The sequence below is a fragment of the Phyllobates terribilis genome, unplaced genomic scaffold (genome assembly GCF_046119375.1).
Source record: "Phyllobates terribilis strain yellow unplaced genomic scaffold, ASM4611937v1 Scaffold_1__5_contigs__length_1240528914, whole genome shotgun sequence".
Classification (NCBI taxonomy): Eukaryota; Metazoa; Chordata; class Amphibia; order Anura; family Dendrobatidae; genus Phyllobates; species Phyllobates terribilis.
The window spans coordinates 1,184,876,256-1,184,900,990 of record NW_027362761.1 but is presented as its reverse complement, the minus strand read 5'-3'; the positions used below and the strand labels follow the sequence as shown (position 1 = coordinate 1,184,900,990).

General features: G+C 40.2%; 1 protein-coding gene and 1 long non-coding RNA gene across 3 annotated transcripts in view; one reads left to right on the top strand and one right to left on the bottom strand.

The window, feature by feature from the left end:
* The window catches only part of LOC141163824 (catenin alpha-2), a 1,318,034-nt gene that overhangs the window by 7,009 nt on the left and 1,286,290 nt on the right, over positions 1-24,735 (top strand). The window lies entirely within an intron of this gene.
* Positions 2,279-24,271, bottom strand: LOC141173203 (uncharacterized). The gene is made up of 4 exons (XR_012252610.1): positions 24,214-24,271; positions 3,618-3,638; positions 3,245-3,294; positions 2,279-2,352 (listed from the first exon to the last, which is right to left on the bottom strand). It is a non-coding gene; the product is annotated as an uncharacterized lncRNA (long non-coding RNA).

Here is a 24,735-nt window from a genome sequence, read left to right as displayed (position 1 = left end):
AGCAATACTGACTGTTAGAGAGGAAATCTCTTTGGCTATGCCTCGGTATATCACTTATGGCAGACCAGGGGGCTTTTTTTAGTCCCCCAACAGTCATGATAACATATTGGCATACCACAATCACACTGCAGAGCAAATATGGGCTATCCGAGACAGTTTTCTCATTCAAACTGCTTGAATGCCTAAGTTGTTATTGACCGCAGCAGCTAAAGGGTTATGCATAGAAAAAATATATCAGCTGTATATTGCATTCTCCACCCGGTGGATTTCGCAATACATCTAAAGATGTATTATTATTATTTATGATTATAGCGCCATCTATTCCATGGCACTCTACGTGTGAAAAGGGGTATACATACCAGACAACAAGTACAATAATCATGAACAATACAAGTTGCCAACTGGTACAGGAGGAGTGAGGACCCTGCCCTCGAGGGCTCACAATCTACAAGGGATGGGCGAGGATACAGTAGGTGAGGGTAGAGCTGGTCATGCAGCGGTATGGTGGAGCGAGGGTTACTGCAGGTTGTAGGCTTGTCGGACAAGGTCGGTCTTCAGGTTCCTTTTGAAGGCTTCCATGGTAGGCGAGAATCAGAAATGGTGGGGTAGAGAGTTCCAGAGTAGGGGGGATGCATGGGAGAAATCTTGTATGCGATTGTGGGAAGAGGAGATAAGAGGGGAGTAGAGCAGGAGATCTTGTGAGGATCGGAGGTTGCGTGCAGGTAAGTACAAAGACTTCACAGATGTATGAAGGAGACAGGTTGTGGATGGCTTTGTATGCCAGGGTTAGGGTTTTGAACTAAAGTCTCTGAGCAATGGGGAGCCAGTGAAGGGATTGACAGAGAGGAGAAGCCGGGGAATAGTGAGGGGACAGGTGGATTAGTCGGACAGCAGAGTTTAGGATAGACACCGTTAGGTTATAATCGTGCATTTTTTCAGGGGTAGAGTTTTATGGGTGCCCCCAAAAAGTAGGGGTCAAATTAAAAGTCAACATATATTATAGTGAAAATGTTGTATACCAAAGTGTCAGAGAATTGTCCAGTGATACATTAATGGATGTCAAGGAACATGCAGAAGACCACCCTAGTTCGGGACATAGATGGAGGGATCTGAAAAGCTTTTTCCTATGCTGTACAAAAGGAACCAATTTCACGCTACCTATCCCTGACTTTGCTGTTTTGATCTACTTTGTTGTATTGAGGATGTTAGACATCATGCACATGGCAGAATAATGGATTTGTTTTGATTCCCACCGTTTCCAAAGGATATACAGTTATGGGCAAAAGTGAAAGGAACATCAAGATCTCTGGAGATGGACTTGTAACTTTGAGATTGTTGATACTGCTGAACAATTTTGGTTCTCAAGTTCTCAGACAGTTCTCTTCTCCTCTTTCTGTTCTCCATTCTTAGTGTGGCACACACAGACACGCAGTGCAAAGACTGAGTCAACTTATCCCCGTTTTATCTTGTTTCAGGGGTGATTTTCATATTGTTCACATCTGTTACTTGTTAGTGAGTTTGAATAAGTATCATGTTTGAAACAAAGTTGTTTATCCACAATTTTGGAAAGGTGGCAACAATTTTATCTGGACTATTTTTTGGGATCTTGTGTGAAAATTATGTCCAATCTTCCTTTTTTTCTCTTTTTTTTTTGTGTTGATCCAATACATAAAAAGAAAATAAACATGTGTGTAACAAAACATGTGTAATTGCAATAATTTTCTTGGAGAAATACTTCATTTTTTGGAACTATTTCAAGAGTGCCAACACTTTTAGCCATCGCTGTATACTGTAGCATTGCAAGCTTTTTGGAGAGAATACTTTGTTAAATACATGCACTATATGGCACCACTAAACAGTTATAAAGTCACCAATCTGATTGTAAAAGATAAAATAGGTTGTACAATTTGTGTCTTCGCTATGGTTTTTGGAGGGGACGTTTCGTGTTGGGCATACATTGTTTACATTAGGAAATGACAGCACCACAAATGTAAAAAAAAAGAGGATAGTTCTTTTTTTCAAATTTTTCAAAATTGCAGCAATTTGAATAATCTCCAGAATAATAATGACTTTTCAGATGGGATAAACTTGAAATTTTACGGTTAATGGCTCTTGAAGATTATCATTAAAAGGTATAGTGTTATTCAAGTGCTCTCTGCAAAAGGAAAGGCTGCATCTCTCGTGGCATAAGTGCACCTTTAAATGTGAATGACACTTTACTGTACAGACAGAAATGATGCATAATTTCACTTCTCAGATAAACTATTTACTTTTTTTTCCAGGCGTCTTCAACTCTTAAAAGGTTCGTTTGATTTTGATTTAATGGTTTTCGGGGTATAATGGTAAAAGTTTCTGGAGAAGAGAATAAATAACATCATCTAATGAAAGACACGAATATAATTATCTACAGATATGGAAAATTAAGAGACTCGTTATTAGAGCTTAGTGTCATACATAATGCATAAATAAGCACAGGCTGCAGCTCACATCACAACCACTGGGTGGCTACATGTACATGTATACAGCATAAACATCTCCTGACAGAGTAACGTAATATTAAAAGACATTATTAGGTCCTAAAGGGGTTTTTCACTTTTAAAAAATGTGGTCACTAAATAGTTGCAGTGATATAAAATAACAAAATAAGATAATACTCACCCTCCCCTGGTACAGCGCTGGCTTTCTGATGCTTTTCCGATCTCTGTGTTTTGGTTGTAATGGTGATGTCATGTCGACAGCGCAGCTCGCGGGTTCTCAAGCCCCATGCTCCTGTCCCCGCCCCACATGTTTCGCGCCTGTTAGGCAGCCCATACACATGCAGGGATTGCCTACCATACTCGGTAATGCTGTAGCCATGTTGGTTATTGGCATTACTGTAATTGGCTGGCCGCATTGCATCATCTAGTCTTATACAAGACCCGATGATGTGATACTTTACACACTCTCAGGGAGAGTTGTTATAGGGGGAGAGCTTATTTTAGAGCAGGTATATAGGCAGTGTTTAATATTGTTATTGCAGTACTTGTATACTGCTGCTGCACCATTAAAACAAAAGTCCTTTTCAGGGCTACATACTGTCCTTTCTCTAGTAAAACCGCTGTTACCTGCATTCAGTTTAGGGATAGCTGGTGGAGGAGGGATAGTTTTGGATTTTAGGCATGGAGGCAGGGTTTATTGCTTTACAGTCCTTTTATAGGTATACTGCTGTAACCTAAAAACAAAAGTCCTTTTCAGGACTACATACCGTCCTTTCTCTAGTAAAACCGCTGTTACCTGCATTCAGTGTAGGGATAGCTGGTGGAAAAGAGATAGTTTTGGATTAGAGGCATATAGACAGGGTTTATTGCTTTACAGTCCTTCAATAAGTATACCGCTGCTGTAACCTAAAAGCAAAAGTCCTTTTCAGGGCTACATACTGTCCTTTCTCTAGTAAAACCGCTGTTACCTGCATTTAGTGTAGGGATAGCTGGTGGAGGAGGGATAGTTTTGGATTAGAGGCATATAGGCAGGGTTTATTGCTTTACAGTCCTTCGATAAGTATACTGCTGCTGTAACCTAAATACAAAAGTCCTTTTCAGGGCTACATACCGTCCTTTCTCTAGTAAAACCGCTGTTACCTGCATTCAGTGGAGGGATACCTGGTGGAGGAGAGATAGTTTTGGATTAGAGGCATGTCGGCAGGGTTTATTGCTTTACAGTCCTTCGATAAATATACTGCTGCTTTAACCTAAAAACAAAAGTCCTTTTCAGGGCTACATACTGTCCTTTCTCTAGTAAAACCGCTGTTACCTGCATTCAGTGTAGGGATAGCTGGTGGAGGAGGGATAGTTTTGCATTAGAGATATATAGGCAGGGTTTATTGCTTTACAGTCCTTCGATAAGTATACTACTGCTGTAACCTAAAAACAAAAGTCATTTTCAGGGCTACATACCGTCCTTTCTCTAGTAAAACTGCTGTTACCTGCATTTAGTGTAGGGATAGCTGGTGGAGGAGGGATAGTTTTGGATTAGAGGCATATAGGCAGGGTTTATTGCATTTTACTGCAGCAAACTAAAAACTAAAGTCCTTTTCAGAGCTACATACTTTCTTTTCCATATTAATAACGGAAAGTTTGCAGGCATATTATTACATACCTAAATTAAAATGCGCAAGGCGTGTGGTAAAGGACGGGGAAGTGGACGTGCTGCCAATGATACACACAGAGGCCAAGCCCTTATGCCCAGACTTCTCAACCCCACCAGATAACAGCAGCGGAACATAAAGCCAATTTAAGTGTTCCTTTTTTTCTGGTATATTCCCATGCACCTCTTCCCATCCAAAAAAACGGTATACGGTTCTTGGTTTCTTCTTTTTCTTGTCCTCCTCCTCCACCATATCAACAAGGTCATCATGTGGGCCTCGCTCATAATTTTTAGAGGGTCGTCCGGCGGCCCTCTCTCCAAATTTTTAGAAAGTCATCATGTGGCACTCGCTTCAAATTTTTAGAGGGTCATCATGCGGCAATCAGTCTAAATGTTTAGCCGTTCATCATGCAGTCCTCGCTCCAAATTTTTAGAGTCATCAGGCTGCCCTCACTCATTATTTCTGGAAGGTCATTAGGCGTCCCTCGCTCTTAATCTTTCCAGAGTGTCTATGATGGCCTGCTTCATAATTTTTACAGGATGTGTATGAGGCCTACCTCTAATTAGTGCATACGCTTTACCAGTCTAGGAGTCTCACTACCTAACAATTTTAACAAAATGTGTATGAGACTCTCCTAGCTTTTGTCAGTTCTTGCATTGACTGCATTGGCTTTGTGAGTTTCAGAGTCCCTCCTTCACAAATTATCAGGATGTGTCTGACCATGTCACACACCACATGCCCAGATAAGGTAGTAAAATGTTAAAATTACATTTATCGGTGACTACTGGTGGGTGTAGTTTTATTTCCCCCTACTGTAGTCATAGGCGATGGGGAAATACAGTGAGAGATGGCCTGGCTATTAAAGGGAATCTGTCACCCCCTGGGCAATATCAAACCTCTACTATGGGCATACAAGTTATGGAAAAGTAAATCTATACATACCTGTATGGCCCATGGTAGAGATTTGATTGCAGAGAAATCTGTTTTTATCAACTCTGTTTTACACAGTCTTGACGTCCGGGGAACATCAATGAATCTCCACCTATCTGTTTATTAATACCCACAATCCCCGCCTATATGCTTATTTATCATATTCCCCCTCTCCCCTGCACATCACAGGACCCTGTGACGTGTACTGTTCTCGCTCACTTCCCGCTCACATAGCGTGTACTTTGCTTCATCCCGGCCCCGTCTGCCTGTGCACTGCGCCGCAGGCTTCTATTGTGCAGGTGCCCGGGAGTCACTGTCACTTCCCGGCACCTGCGCAATAGAAGCCTGCTGTGCAGTGCACAGGCAGACGGGGCCGGGATGAAGCAAAGTACACGCTATGTGAGCTCTATTTGAGTGGCACTTTGCGCATGCCCGGAAGTCAGGGAGCACAGTGCACATCACAGGGTCCTGTGAAGTGCAGGGGAGGGGGGGAATATGATAAATAAGCATATAGGTGGGGATTTCGGGGATTAATAAACAGATAGGCGGGGATTTCTTGACGTTCCCCAGACGCCAAGCCTGTGCAAAACAGAGTTGATAAAAACAGATTTCTCTGCAATCAAACCTCTACTATTGGCGATACAGGTACAGTAGAGACCAAAAGTTTGGACACACCTTCTCATTTAAAGATTTTTCTGTATTTTCATGACTATGAAAATTGTACATTCACACTGAAGGCATCAAAACTATGAATTAACACATGTGGAATTATATACTTAACAAAAAAGTGTGAAACAACTGAAAATATGTCTTATAGTCTAGGTTCTTCAAAGTAGCCTCCTTTTGCTTTGATGACTGCAGTGTGAATGTACAATTTTCATAGTCATGAAAATACAGAAAAATCTTTAAATGAGAAGGTGTGTCCAAACTTTTGGTCTGTACTGTATGTATAGATTTACTTTTCTATACCCTGTGTGCCCATAGTAGAGGTCTGATATCTCCCAGGGGGGAGGGACAGATTCCCTTTAAGAGGTGGAGGAGGCGTTTTTTTCTCTCTTTTTTAATTTTGTCTTACATACAACTCATTATCCTGGAAAGAATGTTTCCTAACATTTTTTCCTGTAAAATCCATTTTATCTTCTGTTTTTGTATGTTTTATTGTGAGTCGGTAAAAGTGGCGTAATAGTCTGACAACGTTGTTGACAGCAGTGACCTGGGAGTCAGCAATGCGTCTAGGCGTCTTCCCCATGCTGTTCCTATTTAAAATGATCACTCTTTCCATCCATTTCAGTGATTTTTAAGCCCCCTCATACCTCTTGATAGGGTCTTCCAGAAAAATGCTCGAGTTTCCCATTGACTTTCATTATACTTGGTTCTCGAGTCATGCTTTTCCGAGTGTCCAACCTGCTCGTTTCGAGCACCGAGCACTCGAGCATTTTAGTGGTCGCTCGTCACTAATTACAACCTTGCTGTTATAGCAGACTCACTGATGGATTCTCAGTTAACTCATTCTGCAGCCATAAATGAACAGTGGCTGTAGAAGGCAAACCGTGTAATATTTTTAATGAAATCCTATTGAACAAATTATTTTTAGCCATAAATGTGTGCATTATAATAAGAAAAAAAAAGTTGTCCCCAAAGGTGAACAACCCCTTTTAGGACCTTCTTAGCTTATCATTTGATCTCTATTTCAAGTCCTCTCAGTTTTTCAGGAAGAATAGCTCTGCGTACCGTGATTTACCTCCCACTAAAACAGTTAACTGAGAATCTATCAAGTGATCTCCTTCTTTGGGAAAGTTTGTAACTATTATATTTCTCTTTTTATGAATTCTTCTATACTGATTTCTCACCACTGACCACATCAAAGTTCATATGAGCTTTAATGTGGTCATAAATCAGATGAGAAGTGCTCAGGAAAAGACAAGAAAAAGAGTAACAAACCCTATCAGAATAACTTCAACCTCAGTTAACTAATTCTGCAGCCAGCAATAGTCAATGCATCATAAAGTGTATGGAAAGAAAACTGTACAATAATGTTTAACCCCTTAACGACTGCCGATACGCATTAAAACGGCAGCCGTTAAGAGGCCTTATTCCCTCATTGCCGTTTTAAAACGGCAATCGGGAATAAGGCTGTAGCGCCCCCCAAAGTCAAAAAATATCTGGAGTCTCAGCTACTGGGGGTAAGCTGACACCCTGGAGAACATGAAAAGGGATGGTTTTTCCGGTCCCCGATCACGGGAAAAAAAAACTGTGCCCGCGGTTACAATGATTTCTCTCTCCTCTGATATGATATACATGTCAGAGGAGAAAGAAATGAAGCCCTCCGAGCCTCACCGGTACCTCCGCCATCCACCGAATCTCCGGATCAATCCCTCGGCTAAAAAAATGGTGGGCATATGCGCAGTGCGCCCGCCGAGATCTGCGGGCCGGTACCCGGCAACAATAGGGAATTTTTCCCAATTGGTTTCTTTTGATCACTGTGAAAAACCCTAAATTCTGTGGTCCATTTTTTTCTTGTTACCCTTGTGAAAATAAGAAAATTGGGGTCTGAAGTAAAATGTTTGTGAAAAATAATTAAATGTTAATTTTTTCCTTTCACTTTGCTTCAGTTCCTGTGAAGCACCTGAAGGGTTAATAAACTTCTTGAATTTCGTTTTGAGCACCATGAGGGGTGCAATTTTTATAATAGTGTCACTTTTGGGTATTTGCTGTCATGAAGGCCCCTCAAAGTGACTTCAAAAATGTTTTTGTAAATTTTGTTGAAAAAATGAGAAATCGCTCGTCAACTTTTAACCCTTATAACTTCCTAACAAAAAAATTTTGTTTCAAAAATTGTGCTGATGTAAAGTAGACATGTGGGAAATGTTATTGTCATGCCAGGTGTGGGGAAAACTTAGTGCAACACAGAGGGAAAAGGGAAAGGGAGCCCAGACACTAGGGAAAGGGGGAAGTGGAGACCTCCTAGTCTGGTCTAGCGTCACCCTGTCTCAACTATTGTCCCTATATTGCCTCTTCAGTAATCGCCGCACGCGTGCCTCGCCCTACTCTCCCTGGCGTATGGCTACGGCTAGGGATGGAAGGAGATGAGCACTAGTCAACCTCCACTAAACTGTATAGACAACAAGGGTAGACAAAACAGGGGGAAATGGCTTAGCTTTAGATGAACTCCAAATAAGCACACGGGCTCAAGCTCTAGAGCGGACGAAGTACTGCTCCTGCTAAGCTTCACAAGTAGTAATGAATATAACCAGCGATGCCCTTTCAGACACACCAGGTATATATACACCCAGGCCAGGGAGCTAATTAGCAAGAGAGAGGTAGCGACTTGGTACTAAAGACAGCCTCTTATCTAAGAAACTGTCTGAAATGCCAAATGTAGAGATCTCCTGCAACCCACTGCAGGCGACTGTCTGTTACCTCTGACACACGCGTGACAGTTATTTCTTAACTATTTTTTGTGACTTATCTCTCTGATTTAAGGGGATAAGGATTCAAAGTTTGAAAATTGCAAAATTTTTGCCAAACTAATTTTTTTCACAAATAAATGCAAATCATATCGAAGAAATTTTACCTCTATCATGAAGTACGATGTGTCACAAAAACCCCTCAGAATCAGGGGGATCCATTGAAGTGTTCCAGAGGTATTACCTCATAAAGTGACAATGGTCAGAATTGTAAAAATTGGCCTGGTCATTAAGGACAATATTGGCTCTGTCACTAAGGGGTTAAGTAAACCAAATTGCAATTTTTTTTTTGCCCAAAATACTTACAATGCCCTCAAAAGTTACATAGGCAGATCTGTACTAGTACCGTGAGCAATAATGCATCTAATAAAGACTAATGCCTCCGAATGTCGATTTTTTTACAATATACTTTTACTCATTTTACATTTTTTTGTGTAGTGTTAATTTATTTGCTTAATAGAAACCATTATTATGACAGGTGTGCTGACGAACCAGGTGCAACAATCGTATTAATTCTGCGTTTTTGTGGTCGTGTAAGTCAAAGACACAACTGTGTTAATGGACTCAGAAAAAAACTCCTGATAAATGTATAGTGGGACTCCTGCTGCTTCTCCAGCAATAATTGCTCTTGTCATTTTTGACATATTTCAGAAAGAGAAAAACAGCCCAGAACATTCTATGCCGCTATTTTGACAGTTGAATGGGAGGGGGCGCTGTACCTGCAACATTATCTGTACTGATTCCTGTCCCGCACATGACAGCTGTGTGCGAGCTCAGCTATTTATTAGAACAAAAATGCATTGATAACGCGGCCGTGTTTATCCAGCGCTCAGTAATTTACACAAGTATATCGCATAAACCATGTGCGGTATTATACACCAATAATAATATCCCTGCACACTGCATCATAATATACCATATCCTATGTAATCTATCATCTATCTATTATCTATCTATCATCTATCTATCATCTATCATCTATCTATTATCTATATTATCTATTATCTGTCTATTATCTATCATCTATCTATTATCTATCATCTATCTATTATCTATCTATTATCTATCATCTATCTATTATCTAGTATCTATCTATTATCTATAATCTATCTATCATCTATCATCTATCTATCTATTATCTATATTATCTATTATCTATCTATTATCTATCATCTATCTATTATCTATCATCTATCTATCTATTATCTATCATCTATCTATTATCTATCTATCATCTATCTATTATATATTATCTATCTATCATCTATCTATTATCTATCTATATCTTATCTATCATCTATCTATCATCTATCTATTATCTCTCTATTATCTATTATTAATCTCTATATCATCTATCATCTATCTATCATCTATCTATCATCTATCTATTATATATTATCTATCTATCATCTATTATCTATGTATATCTTATCTATCATCTATCTATCATCTATCTATTATCCATATATTATCTATCTATTATCTATCTATTATTTTTATCTATCTATCATCTATCTATTATCTATCTATTATCTATCTATTATCTATTATCTATCTATCTATTATCTCTCTATTATCTATTATCAATCTCTATATCATTTATCATCTATCTATTATCTATCTATCATCTATCTATTATATATTATCTATCTATCATCTATCTATTATCTATCTATATCTTATCTATCATCTATCTATCATCTATCTATTATCTATCTATTATCTATTATCTATCTATCATCTGTCTATTATCTATCTATTATCTATCTATTATCTATCTACTATATATTATCTATCATCTATCATCTATCTATTATCTATCATCTATCTATCATCTATCTATCATCTATCTATTATCTATTATCTATCTATCATCTGTCTATTATCTATCTATTATCTATCTACTATATATTATCTATTATCTATCATCTATCTATCATCTATCTATTATCTATCAATTATCTATCATCTATCTATCATCTATCTATTATCTGTCTCTTATCTATATATTATGAATCATCTATCTATGTATTATCTATCTATTATCTATCTCATATCTATATCTATTTATCTATCTATTATCTGTCAATTATCTATCTATTATCTCTCTACTATATATTATCTATTATCTATCTATCTATTATCTATCTATTATCTATCTATTATCTATATATCATCTATATATAATCTATCTATCATCTATCTATTATCCAATTATCTATGTATTATCTATCATCTATCTATCTACACTGTGTGCAGAATTATTAGGCAAGTTGTATTTTAGAGGATTATTTTTTTTATTGATCAACAACTATGTTCTCAATCAACCCAAAAGACTCATAAATATCCAAGCTTAATATTTTTGGATGTTGGAGTGGGATTTTTTTAGATTTGGCTATCTTAGGAGGATATCTGTTTATGCAGGTAACCATTATTAGGCAACTTAATAAAAACCAAATATAATCCCACCTCACTTGTTTATTTTCACCAGGTAAACCAATATCAGTGCACAAAATTTAGAAATAAACATTTCTGACATGCAAAAACAAAAACCTAAAAAATGAGTGATCAATATAGCCACATTTCTTTATGATGACACTCAACAGCCTTCCATCCATAGATTCTGCCAGTTGCTTGATCTGTTTTTGATCAACATTGTGTGCAGCAGCCACCACAGCCTCCCAGACACTGTTCCCAGAGGTGTACTGTTTTCCCTCCCTGTAGATCTCACATTTTATGATGGACCACAGGTTCTCTATGGGGTTCAGATCAGGTGAACATGGGGGCCATGTCATTATTTTTTCTTCTTTTAGACCTTCACTGGCCAGCCACGCTGTGGAGTAGTTGGATGCATGTGATGGAGCATTGTCCTGCATGAAAATCATGTTTTTCTTGAACGATACCGACTTTTTCCTGTACCACTGCTTGAAGAAGTTGTCTTCCAGAAACTGGCAGTAGGTCTGGGAGTTGAGCTTCACTCCATCCTCAACCCGAAAAGGTCCCACAAGTTCATCTTTGATGATACCGGCACATACCAGTACCTCACCTCCACCTTGCTGGCGTCTGAGTCGGAGTGGAGCTCTCTGCCCTTTACTGATCAAGCCTCTGGCCCATCCATATGGTCCATCAAGAGTCACTCTCATTTCATCAGGCCATAAAACCTTTGAAAAATCAGTCTTAAGATATTTCTTGGCCCATTCTTGACATTTTATCTTATGTTTCTTGTTCAGAGGTGGTGGTTTTTCAGCCTTCCTTACCTTGGCCATGTCCCTGAGTATCGCACACCTTGTGCTTTTTGTTACTCCAGTAACGTTGCAGCCCTGAAATATGGTAAAACTGGTGGCGAATGGCATCTTGGCAGCTTCACGCTTGATTTTCCTCAATTCATGGGCAGTTATTTTGCGCCTTTTTCGGCCAACATGCTTCTTGCGACCCTGTTGGCTATTTGCCATGAAACGCTTGATTGTTCGGTGATCACGCTTCAAAAGTTTGGAAATTTCAAGACTGCTGCCTCCCTCTGCAAGACATCTCACAATTTTGGACTTTTCAGAGCCCGTCAAATCTCTCTTCTGACCCATTTTGCCAAAGGAAAGGAAGTTGCCTAATAATTAAGCACACCTTATATAGGGTGTTGATGTCAATAGTCAACACCCCTCCCGATTACAGAGATGCACATCACCAGATTTACTTCATTGGTAGTTGGCTCTCAAGCCTATGCAGCTTGGAGTAGGACAACATGTATAAAAAGTATCATGTGATCAAAATACGCATTTGCCTAATAATTCTGCACGCGGTGTATTATCTATCTATTATCTATCTATTATTCATCTATATATCTATTATCTATCATCTATCTATTATCTATCATCTATCTATTATCTATCATCTATCTATTATCTATCTATTATCTATTATATATCTATTATTTATCTATCTATTATCTATCTATCTATCATCTATCTATTATCTATCATCTATCTATCTATTATCTATCTATTATCTATCTATTATCTATCATCTATCTATTTATCTATCTATCTCTACCTATTATCTATCTATCTATTATCTATCTATTATTTATCTGTAATCTATTTACTTTCTTTTGATTATCTTTCTTTCTCTATTGTTTATCTATCTATTTAAATGGAATCTGTCATCGGGTTTTTGCTATGCAATCCGAGAGCAGCATGGTGTAGTTACCTGGATTCCAGCGATGTGTCACTTTCTGGGCTGTTTGCTGCAGTTTTGATCAAATCCCTGTTTTCTCTCCTGCCGATCTAGCAGTGCTCTGAATGCTGAGATCTGTGTAGCCCCGTCCACACCACCGAGGGCAGCTTATGGTGTACACTATTCACAGACAGGAAAGCTGCCAATTAATAACCTCTGTTAATCTCCTGCTGATATAACTGTAGTTATATCAAAACTACAGGAAGTTATAAATTGCAGGAATCAGGGTCTCTGTCTCTACATTAATGTGCTGTCAGATTAGGTGGCACAACCCGTTGACAGATTCCCTTTAATAACCTATTATCTATTTATTATCTAGCTCTCATCTGTGTATGATGATTATCGAAGGATAGATAAATGAGAGATTGATGGATATAGATAGATATATAGATGGACAGAGTACATATAGGGACAGATATCTTGCTTTATGAGCACCATATATACTAGTAGATGCAGATACAGAGGTGTTATTTTCTGGGTGTGATTCGCCTTTCCTCCAGTAGATGGCATCTCCTCACTTCTCCAGTTATCATAGCTCAAATAGGTGATTTATTTTTTTTGCATTCACACCTCTTCAAAATGTCTGCAAGGGACTGTCTGCAAACGTGACTCAGACCTGTTTTTCAGAAAACTGAATAGTGAGCATCTGCTTTGAGGAATAGCAATCCAGCAGGGGGGTTTAAAAACCAAAACTTAAAATGCATACAGCATAAAAATCACATAAAAAAAAATCCGCAGCCTGAAAATTTTCCAGAAGATTTGCTGAAGCAATTGATGGAATAATATTATTAATAACTCTTACTTTTCTAATGGGCTGTCCCTAGAGGGTTAATGGTATCCTGGTACGAGATAAACAGGTTGTGGGCACTAATGAACAGCGTGGCATTTTAGTTCTCGCTCCTAGGTTTCAGGGTTAAAACACGGCAAAATGCTAAAGCAATTATAAGTATTTCCAAGATGGTAATTACTCCAGAAATGTTCTCTGTAAAACAAATTCTCAGCGGACGAGCGGCTATGTGCATGCCAGTCTCACTAGTAGGGTCACCGCCCTCCATACTGTGTCGTACGGACATTGTGGCTGGAAGGGCACTGATTCATATTAAGAAATGTTTTGCACTAAACAGACAATCTACTGGTTTGATTGGGCACAATGTAATACTTAAAATTTCTTGTAAATCAAAAACTTTGACCCTGATTCATGAAGATGTTTTCTTCAGAACTCAAAAATTTTTGTATAATGCAAACTTGCACAAAAAAATGCTACTTTTGGTATTTTCGCGCCAGTTTCATTCAGCTCTGCTAAAACTTGTGGTGCAACTTAGGTTAGAAATATATTTTAAGTCCCTGACTTGCATGCAAGTGATAAAATGCACCCTAAGGGCTTTTTCACACGTCAGTATCTCCGGTATGAGGGGTGACAGTTTTCACCCGTACCGGAGACACTGACACACGCAGACTCATTCAAATGAATGGGTCTGTGCACATCTCAGTGTGTTTCCACGGACCGTGTGTCAGTCTGCTCTACACGGAGACAAGTCCGCAAAACGTACCACATGGATGACATTCGTGTGTCATCCGTGTGACAAGTACTGGTTCCTGGGAATCAGCACTACAGCACCAGCAGGGACTATGATGAGGGTAGTACTAGTCTGCTCCCACAATGTCCCCACCTGTAACAATAAGAATAAGATAATAAAATCCATGTACTCACCTCTCCTAGGAGTCCCCCGCTGTAATCTATGTGACCGCTGCAGCCGAGGAGCTACGGAGAATGAGCGGCTCCAGAGCTGCAGCTCATTGAGTGGCAGCTCCGGAACGACTCATTCTCCCTGGCTTCTCGGCAGCAGCGGTCACATGAATTACAGTGAGGGACTCCTAGGAGAGGTGAGTACATGGATTTTATTATTTTATTCTTATTTTTACAGGTGCACACTGTGGGAGCAGACTACCTCTACCCTCATCATTGTCCCTGCAGGTGCTGATCGCAGCGCTGGCAGGGAACCATGATGAGGGCAGTGTTCAGCACCAGCAGTATGGAACATCGCTTACTGTAGCGCTGATTCCCCGGTGGCGTCCATGTGATCCTGATGCGGCACATGGGCGGCTCATAGTTGCCACACGTGTGACACACTCGGACACATGGACACACGGGACACGGATATCTTTGGTACCGGAGATATGTGGACTTGTGAAACCGGCCTAACAATAAGTGGCACATTTTATTCCTGCTTACCCGTAATTAAGCCAGAATCACAAAATGACGGTCTTAAAGCACCACTCCAGCTTTTTTATTTTTATTTTACTACTGGAGTGGTGCTACTAATGTAATTTCCCTGCCCCTAGTAATATACTTACCAGCTGCCGTCTTCTTCTGTTCTCGGTGCTGCTCCGGTCTGTAGTTTGCGACCTGCCGAATCGCTCCAGTATTTGATGGGAGAGCTGGAAGTCACTTCTCAGTGTAAGTCTAATAGGCCCAGAATGAGGGTCTCACAGACTTACACTAAGAGCTTGTGACTGTTACCTCAGACTTACTGTCAGTCAGAAGTTGTGATCACAAGATGGCAAACCGAGACTGAAGCGGCACAGAGAATAGCTGAAGACAGCAGCTGGTAAGTATATTACCAGCCTGGGGCGATGACCCCTGTGAGTGGTGAGGTAGCTATATATCCACACAACACTATATTGACTTCTGTGGTAATCAAGCTCACTTTTTGAAGTTGATTAAATAACCCATAGGTCGGGGTGAACACTTGGCCTGAAGTTGATTGCACAGCAGATGACCCATGGAATTGGACAATGGGCTTTGTGGGACAGCAGGCAAAAAAGCAGAGCAGCATTCATCAGAAGCCATAGAACCAAGAGTGCAGACAAACACAGGAGCTGAAGATGTAAAAGTAGACCTGAAATTGCAACAACATAATGAGAAAAAGTGCAGGTAACAGTTTGTTTTGCCTTTTGCAGATGAAGGGTTAAAGAGCAGGTCTGAACCAGGATGTATGTGAAGGTTGTAGAAAACACAGGAGCTTGCAGGGATGATTGCAGCTGAAGTAAATTGATGGCAGCAATTTCCAAAACAATTGGCAACTGAACATATCACTTACTGAATACTGAGACAAACAGGTGTATCCAATTCGACCTTAAAAGAATATGGATGATGTCATGGAGGAATGTTAGGCAACTTGGGAAACCGACATGGAGCACAAGGAAGGGAGCACTGGAATCAAGACTGGTGCATAACATATACTTTGGGAGTTTTAGGAGGAGAACACCAATTTAGTAGAGCCAGATCTCTGTTTCACTCTGGCACCATTACACCACTACAGATTACATTAGTAAGTTCACTAAGTGCTCCTCAATTCCCTCCACTCTTCAATTTCCGTCAGTATGTGTGACCACTTATAGCCACCACCTATAATCCACATGGTAAAAAAATGACTAGACCCCAACACCAAGAAATGTAGAGAAATTTAGTTTTTAGGACATTAAAAAAGAAGGTCCTGGCAGGGCTCTACTTAGAGATATCCTATGATATAGTCTGCACAAATCACTAGGACATTGAAAACATTATTTATTCATCTTTTCAACAATCCACTACTTTCATATTTATGACCTATCCCTTGCATAAATCATCAATATAAGATCTTTGGCGGTCCTAAAACACATGCCCTGACCAATCGGCTGTTCTTGCCACCTATGGTGGCAGCCAGTTGGGTAGAGGTCGCTGCTGAGAACTGCAGCTCAGCTCCTATTCTCTTCTACAGGAGGTGAGTGGCCACTACATAGTATGCGGAGCTATGCTGTTCTGTTCCATATATTGATTACTTCTGGCCGTCAACATAGTTGATATCATCTGATCGGTGGGGGATTCAAGGTGTCGGACCTCCACCAATCTTATACAAAGGGCTCATCAAGATAAAAGAAGTAAACTTCCCCTCTAAGAAATAAAACATGCCACAGCCATAGTGCACATCTTGGAATCTAAGGTAAAGAGATGAAAAATAACCTCAATCATTTTAATCTACGTTCGTTAAAGCAAAGCAATGTTCTATATTGAGGGTCACAGCAGGAGATAATTAGCCGCCTTGCAGCCGCCCCTAATAGCAAGAACTGGAACATCCAAATAGATTGTCTTAAGGCAACTTTGTAACCGCTTTCCGTGCTCGGTAATTGCCCAGACACCGGCCTGCATTGATGTCAGCCAATGAGTAAGCTGCTGGCAATGAAAGCCCTGAGTACACAAATATTCTCCATGCTTCCCGGGATCATTGATTGTCTTCCTAATCGTTGCTGCTGTCAGAACACTGGATATAAGGGGGTCTTTGTTTTCTGTTTGACTCCCTGATTGCAGGGCTTTTGCATTCTCACCTGTTGCACAATGGCCAAAAGCAAAAAAACAGATAATATATTACTTGTGGGGGTGATGCTGCAAGACTGAACACAATCAGGAAGATGTTCCAGGCTGAACATCATTGATTTAACCCCTGATTACCGCTCCTCCGGTATCTTGTTTACACCTAGTCAATAGTTTTAATAAAATCGAATCAATGGCTTTAAGTTCAAAGTAATTATCCTCAAACGGTAATTATAAATCCGTCTTTTTCCATCAAGCTGTCTGCGTAGCTGTTTTAGAAGAACCGTCTTTCCTGTTGTTCCCTCTGAAACCAAGAGGAACCATCCTACCATAAAAAAACAAGAAGAAATCCAATGAAGCTCCGTCACCCAATTTAAGAACGGGGTTACAAAGATCATCAAAACCTATATTTATTAAAACGTACTGCGCGTTTCGAGATTGGAACTTAGACCTGAAGAAGAGGTCAGACCGGTCTCGAAATGTGTGGCACATTTTAATAAATATTCTCTTCAGAGCTTCTCTTTGACTCTGCTTTTAGTCCGAATGGTGGTAGCGTCAATGGGATTCCTGAATTTTTGGATGGTCCATTGGTATTTGAAGCATGAACCTGCCAGTGCTGTTCTTGTATATTATTATAGAAAGGGTCTCTAAATGTGTAGTACATTTTAATAAATATGTTTTTAGATCTTCTTTTTGACTCTGTACCCGTAGGTGGCACTGGTTGGATTCCTGAATTTTTGGATGGTTTATTGGTAATTGATGCATGAACCTGCCAGCACTACTCTTCTTCATTATTATAAGGAGGGCAACAAAACCAAAATGCCCCAAAGCCACCGTCCTATAGAGGTCTTCCACACTTAATTCTTCACAGTAAGGGCTAGGTACATCCTATGTAGCCACTGAAAACTTTAATTTGGGTGGTGTTCAGAATGTACCAATACATATACCCTACATGTGCAACATGAATGTCCTCTTTCCATCCGCCAGGCAGGTATACATATCTTTTTACAAATTGTAGAAGATTGCATTAGCCAGAGAAGGATTATTTGACCTAGAGAGTGACTGGATGGGCTTCTCCATTATTCCTTGCAGCTATTACATTACATTGCATAGCGTGACCAATCTGAAGGGACTATCAAAGCCAGTATAAAAGCCAAAGCACGGAATGCTGCAGCCATTTTATGATGAATCTGGATAGTGAGAGGAAGTCAGAGCTTAGCAATAGAGATAAGGAAAAAAAGCCATAAAACACTGAAGAAACTGTACAGATAGGGTGTGAAATTGAAAGGACAGCATTGAAGAACAATTACCATCGAATTACCCATAACCAGGGTCAGGCATGCCCTTGGTGCAACCTGTGCAGCTGCACAGGGTCCCTAGAGCTAAGGGGGTCCTCTTCCAAAGCAAGTGAATTGTGAATTATGATGAGTTATAGGACTACAAAGGGCCCATATACTGTTCTTGCACAGGGACCCCCTTCTGTCTAGTCAAAAGGGAATACAACGAAGGACTGTTTCCTTCAAATTTATTATGGGCACATTTTCTTTTGTCCAAATTATGGACACAAGTCTTGTTCCAATGTATCTAACAGCTTTATAATCACTGAGATGTTGTTAGCTGAGGTCTTTGGGCATGAATCTGATTTGGTATTTGACACGGGCAAAAAATTGTGCCCTAAAACAATGTAAATAGGAAAAATGTATCTCTTTTCGTAACCTCATAAAACCCCTTTAATCTTGTTCTGCCAACCTCATTTTACATCCTACATGTCTCTTTTCAATTCTTCAATTACTACTACTTTCCTCAACTGCAACTCCCAGCAAGTTTAGCACCTTTATTTTTTTCAGCTTGGACGAAAAAAAAACTAAAATAAATGAGGCTTCCCTTATGAATACCTCATGCAGATGAAATATTGGTCCAGTGACGGCTAAATAGGTTTATCTAGCAAATTGCACAGAAAGGTAATTAAATCCCGTTCGTGTGTCAGATCTGTCTTCTGAAATATCCTCTGAGGCTTTAGGACTTGGCAGCCGGGTTAGAGGAAGTCACAGACTCGTCTAATATGGGAAAAAATTGGATTTTCGTGAGACTTCTTACTGACGGTACTGTATGCCATATATTCTAGTATTTACTATGGATATGAGACGGGAAAGTGAGGTGTAAGAGATACACTCATTTATTATATCTACATACAATTCCCTTAATCCAGAATCCCATCATCCACTAGAATCGATTAGCAAAACTCTGGTCTATCGGTTGGGACAGTATGTGGCAGATGGGTGGGAGACCTGTGAATCTCCTAACCTCTCGGCATTCTTGACTTTTTTTTTGAATAGCCAGTTCCGCGCGATGTTGGGTGTGCCTCACCCGCCATCATGATATCTCAGCCCACCGAATTAAAAGAGGAGCCCGGAATGCCGGGAGAAAAGGAGATTCACAGTCCTCCCATCCTTTGGCCACAGATTTCTGACTTGGCCAATGGACCGGAGTCCTACAAATTGATTCTCCCTTTTCTACTTGACTCTTGTTTCCAGCACAGCAGACAGAACAAAGACGATCAATTAGGACAATCTCCAAATTGGAAAAAAAGGATAAAAAAAACCTATTTACAATTATCCTATTAGTAAATTTGAACTTAATAGAAGAACGTTCCCATTCAAGATCCTCATCCATCACCAAGAGCAATGACAAGTTACCAATGAACCTGTAATTATGGAAGACCAGCTAAGTCAGTAGAAAACAAAGACATCTCAAGTGAACAGTGTAAAGCATCACTTTAGCTGTGGTGGTGCTGTAGGATAATTAAACACGAGGTCAGGGATTAAAGCAGATCATGGGTGATCAGTTTGTTGTTGTGACATCTTCTCCGGGACCTGATCCTGCAATGTCTCCTTCTAACACCAGGTGCTGCCATATTCATTCTTCGGGCTGCGTAGGTGATGGAGGACTTTTCTAGGTCAGACATTCTGGATGGCGCAGGCTCTGAGCACCACTGGGAGACTGCGGTGGCCTAAATCTGTAGTGTCATCCAGTCTGGCAGTATGGGGATGTGTGCTGTCCAGCTGGATCAATCAGCTCCCTGCTTTGGCCACTTGGCCAGTACCACACCCTACTTATACTCCCAGCCTAGAGCTGAGAGCTGTCACATATAGTTTATCCATTCTGGTTCAGTCCTGTGCTAGCTGCTCTTACTTGCTTGTTATGGTCCTGTTCTCTGACTATAGCTCATTTCCTATTTGTCACGCCAAAAACGGTGAAACCAGGAAATGGCTGAGTGTTGGGACCCGTACTTGTCCCTGCCACACTAGGGGGGCCCTTACTTTTCCTTATCTCAGGGGTACCTCTGATGGTGAGGAGGCCTGAGCCGCAAGCGTCTCCTTATCTCCTGGGCAGACCCTGACAGTGACTCCCTCTCCCCGCAAGGAGGAAATAGTACAAAATAATGACACTGTGACAAGAGAGGGAAATACAGACAGGGTAAACAGAAATAGCAGTCACACAAAATGCTCACTCAAACACAGAGGAAACACAAGAAAGTTAAGGAGGGGAAACCAAAAAGGAGAGAAAGCAGGTTAACATGTAGCAAAACAGCAACCACCATAGCTAAGTAAACCCCCAAGCTCCTATACACAACGCTCCTCCTTCACTCTCCAAGTCAGGCAGAAAAACTGATCACTGACACTCCAGGAAGTCAGATCTGGGTCTATATAGAAGGGGAGAGTAGTTAACCCAGATCAGCTGAGAGACCAGAATCTCAGGAAAACCCAGAAAGCCAGATTAACTCCCTCACTGCTGGCAAAAAGCAATAAGTTAATAAACTGGAGAGGAACTTCGGCCCAGTGTGTGTGAACTATGCCCAGATCTCGGCAGTTCTCTGGAACCTCTCTATCGCGGTAACCCCGTGACACTATTCTTTTGCCTTTCGAACCTTTTTTTTTACATTTTGCCTTACCTGGCTACATCTGCCAGCCTGCACCATCGGCCAGCAGCTGACTCCATGGCTCCAGCCTAAGGGCTCCTCTGATCCTTATACAGGGATTAAAAGATGAAGGTCAAGGCAAGCCCTGGGATCTGGTAAAATGAGGGCTTGCACAAAGCCTGACTAGGTTTCATGTGCAGACAAGTCAGTCTAATCTGGGGTAACCACACCCCCACCATTGAGTGACAGCTTCCTATGTATACTATGCATTGTCAGAAAGCTGCCAATCAGAGATGTGCGCGGAGTTATACACAGCCCAGAAGTCTTAGCTCTGATACATCTACATCAGACAAAACAGGGATTCTATCCAAACTACACCAAGCAGCCTAGTAAGGGATACATCGCTGGAATCAGGGTCTCTGCCCCTACATCATACAGCTATCAGACTGCAGAGCAAAAAACTGCTGACAGATTCCCTTTAAGGTTTTGCTAGCAAGTCACCGTGATATATTGAATTTGGATATTGAGTAAATGGAGAAAAGGTAATGGTACTGTAGACACATTGTTAACCATCATTTCTGTGTTGTTGTTTTTTTATATAGCATTGTGTTTTTTATTGAGTTATTCATTGACTTTTCTTTCTTTTCTATGCTGACTTCTTTGGATCTCCATACAGGTAAGTGAACTTTACCACTCTTTATGGTGTCAGTAATGTGCTAAATGCAGTATGATTGGAACATCCAGTATCAATTGGAATATGACCAAGATATCAATAAGCTCCAATTTAGACCCCAGTGAAAAATAATAATGGATATTGCACAAATGCACGTTCTTGGAAAATAATGGATTGCCTTTAGCTATCAGATATCTGTTCGGTGTGTGATTGTTGCACACAGCGCCATTGGTTTTATGGAAAAAAAATGTAAGACAGTTATTAAAGATTGGATCAATTCATAATGATTCAAATTTATTACAAATTTTTGTCCCCCAAAAAATCAGATTTGCCTGAATCTAAATTTTTTTAATATTCGATTTGTGTAAGTTCCAGCTAAATGATGTCCCGCGACCATTTTGTCCCATTCTCAGGTCCTGGAAGGAGCCACAGTCCCCCAGTCAGCTCCTCTGTCTTCTATTGTCTGTCTTTTATGGATTACTCTCAAGGTCTTTGTCACTTAAGTTCTTCACTTACCCAATTAACATCAATGACATGCATCGCAACGCACATGCCGGCATAGGGTTTAGTGAAGAACGTCACTTCCTGAGCTGCAGAAAGAAGATAGTACATAGAAGACATGGAAGAATGGCGGCATCAGGAGCCCTATGGGCAGACCCCTTTCCACCTGATTCATTTTGCGCTGCATTTATTCATAGTTTTTAAGGATGAAGGTAGACATAAGTGTATAGCGTTCAAACCATAACCTAACATGTTGATCTAAGGGAAGGTAAAAAACCCATGGGGCAGAGGCTAATTGCCCCATAATAGGGGAAAAAATATTTCCAGACTCCATGTCAGATTTATTCCCTTGATCAATGTCCCATCTCAGAATCCAGTGCCCATAGCCTATGATATTATATTTTTCCAGAAAGGCATACAGGCCACATTGTACTTTTGTAGTGATTAAACCATTACAACTTCATGTGGCAGAGAGTTTCATATAGTGCTCTTAAAGTAAAGAATCCATAGTCTCATTGTTCATACAATAAAGAATCCATAGTCTTACTGCTCTTACTGCAAATAATCCATAGTCTCACTGCTCTTACAGTATAGAATCCATAGTCTCACTGCTCATACAATAAAGAATCCATAGTCTCACTGCTCTTACAGTAAAGAATCCATAGTCTCACTGCTCTTACAGTAAAGAATTCATAGTCTCAATGTTCTTGCAGTAAAGAATCCATAGTCTCACTGCTCATACAGTAAAGAATCCATAGTCTCACTGCTCTTACTGCAAATAATCCATAGTCTCACTGCTTGTACAGTAAATAATCCATAGTCTCACTGCTCTTACTGCAAATAATCTATAGTGTCACTGCTCATACAGTAAAGAATCCATAGTCTCACTGCGCTTACAGTAAAGAATCCATAGTCTCGCTGTTCTTACAGTAAAGAATCCATAGTCTTGCTGCTCTTACAGTAAAGAATCCATAGTTTCATTGCTCTTACAGTAAAGTAACCATGGTCGCACTGCTCTTACAGTAAAAAATCCATGGTCTCACTGATCTTACAGTAAGGAATCCATAATCTCATTGCTCTTACAGTAAAGAATTCATTGTCTCACAGCTCTTAAAGTAAAGAATCCATAGTCTCATTGTTCATACAATAAAGAATCCATAGTCTTTCTGCTCTTACTGCAATTAATCCATAGTCTCACTGATCTTACAGTATAGAATCCATAGTCTCACTGATCTTACAGTATAGAATCCATAGTCTCACTACTCTTACAGTAAAGAATCCATAGTCTCACAGCTCTTACCGTAAAGAATACATAGTCTCAATGCTCTTACAGTAAAGAATCCATACTATCTCTGATTTTATAGTAAAGAATCCACACTATCACTGCTATTACAGTAAAAGATGTAAATCAATTAGTTTTGCTTAACTTGATTGAATTCAGATTTTGGCAGATTTGCTTATTTGCTCTACAGTATTTTACTTAGAAAGACAGAGTAATTACACATGCAGCAATTTTTATGAAAAAGTATAAATCCATTTATTTTACATATATGCTGACAAACAATTAAAAACAATTATTTAGCAGACAGTGAGCCATAGTAAATAATGAACCCATCAATTGGGGTGGTTTGCAGGTTTACAAATATATATCCTGAGTGGCATTAACATCAGTTAAATCACATTGCAGTAAACAGTTTAACACCAGTCTTTTTAGTAATCAGAAGGGCTTTATCTTCCCCTCTCCACGGGAGGTAGCAAACAGCAGGCAGAGAAAACACAAGTCACAGTTTAACAGCACACCATTATGTGTATATATATCTCAGTCTATGCCTCAGGTGCAATCATAAATACAGGCTGCAGACTATCAATGCTCATGTGCCCAGTGCACAGTTACCCTGTGCTGAAATCTCAGACCCCAGTTAGTGTCACCTCACTGAATCAAGCAAGAATATCTCATTTTGTGGTGTTAGCAGTGTTGAATCATGCTATTACCAGTCAGGAAGGCTGTTAGGACCCACTTACCACGTGACCCCTGGCCCCAATGCGCATTTCGCACTAGCTTCCTCAAGGGGGTGTGGCTACAGGCTCAGCCAATCACTCTTTTATGTCGGGCTAAGAGATCACATGCTTCAATCTGTCCAATGCCGACTAGAAGGCGGCGCATGCATTCAGCCCCTCCTGCCCTCCTCCCACCGTCCCTCGCTCCTCAACCACGCATATCTGGATATCAGGATTAAGTCACCTGCGTCCAGCATGGATACTGACAGCGATGGACTGTGGAGAGGGAGGGGGGCGCAAGGCATGCGCACCTAATCAGGAACAGGAGAGAGAGAGCACTGTAAACAAAGGTTAACCCTATAGAGTCTGTTTTGAGGCCGAGTGCCAGAGAATCAGATCTTAAAGGAGAACACAGTGCTCTACAGTACTAGTAATCAAACTACTGTTTCAGCTTAGTTTTCCAGAATTTTAAAAAACTGTCTTTTTTTTGTTCGAGAAACAACACCACTCTTTTATGTAGGCTGTCACTGGTATTACAACCAATGC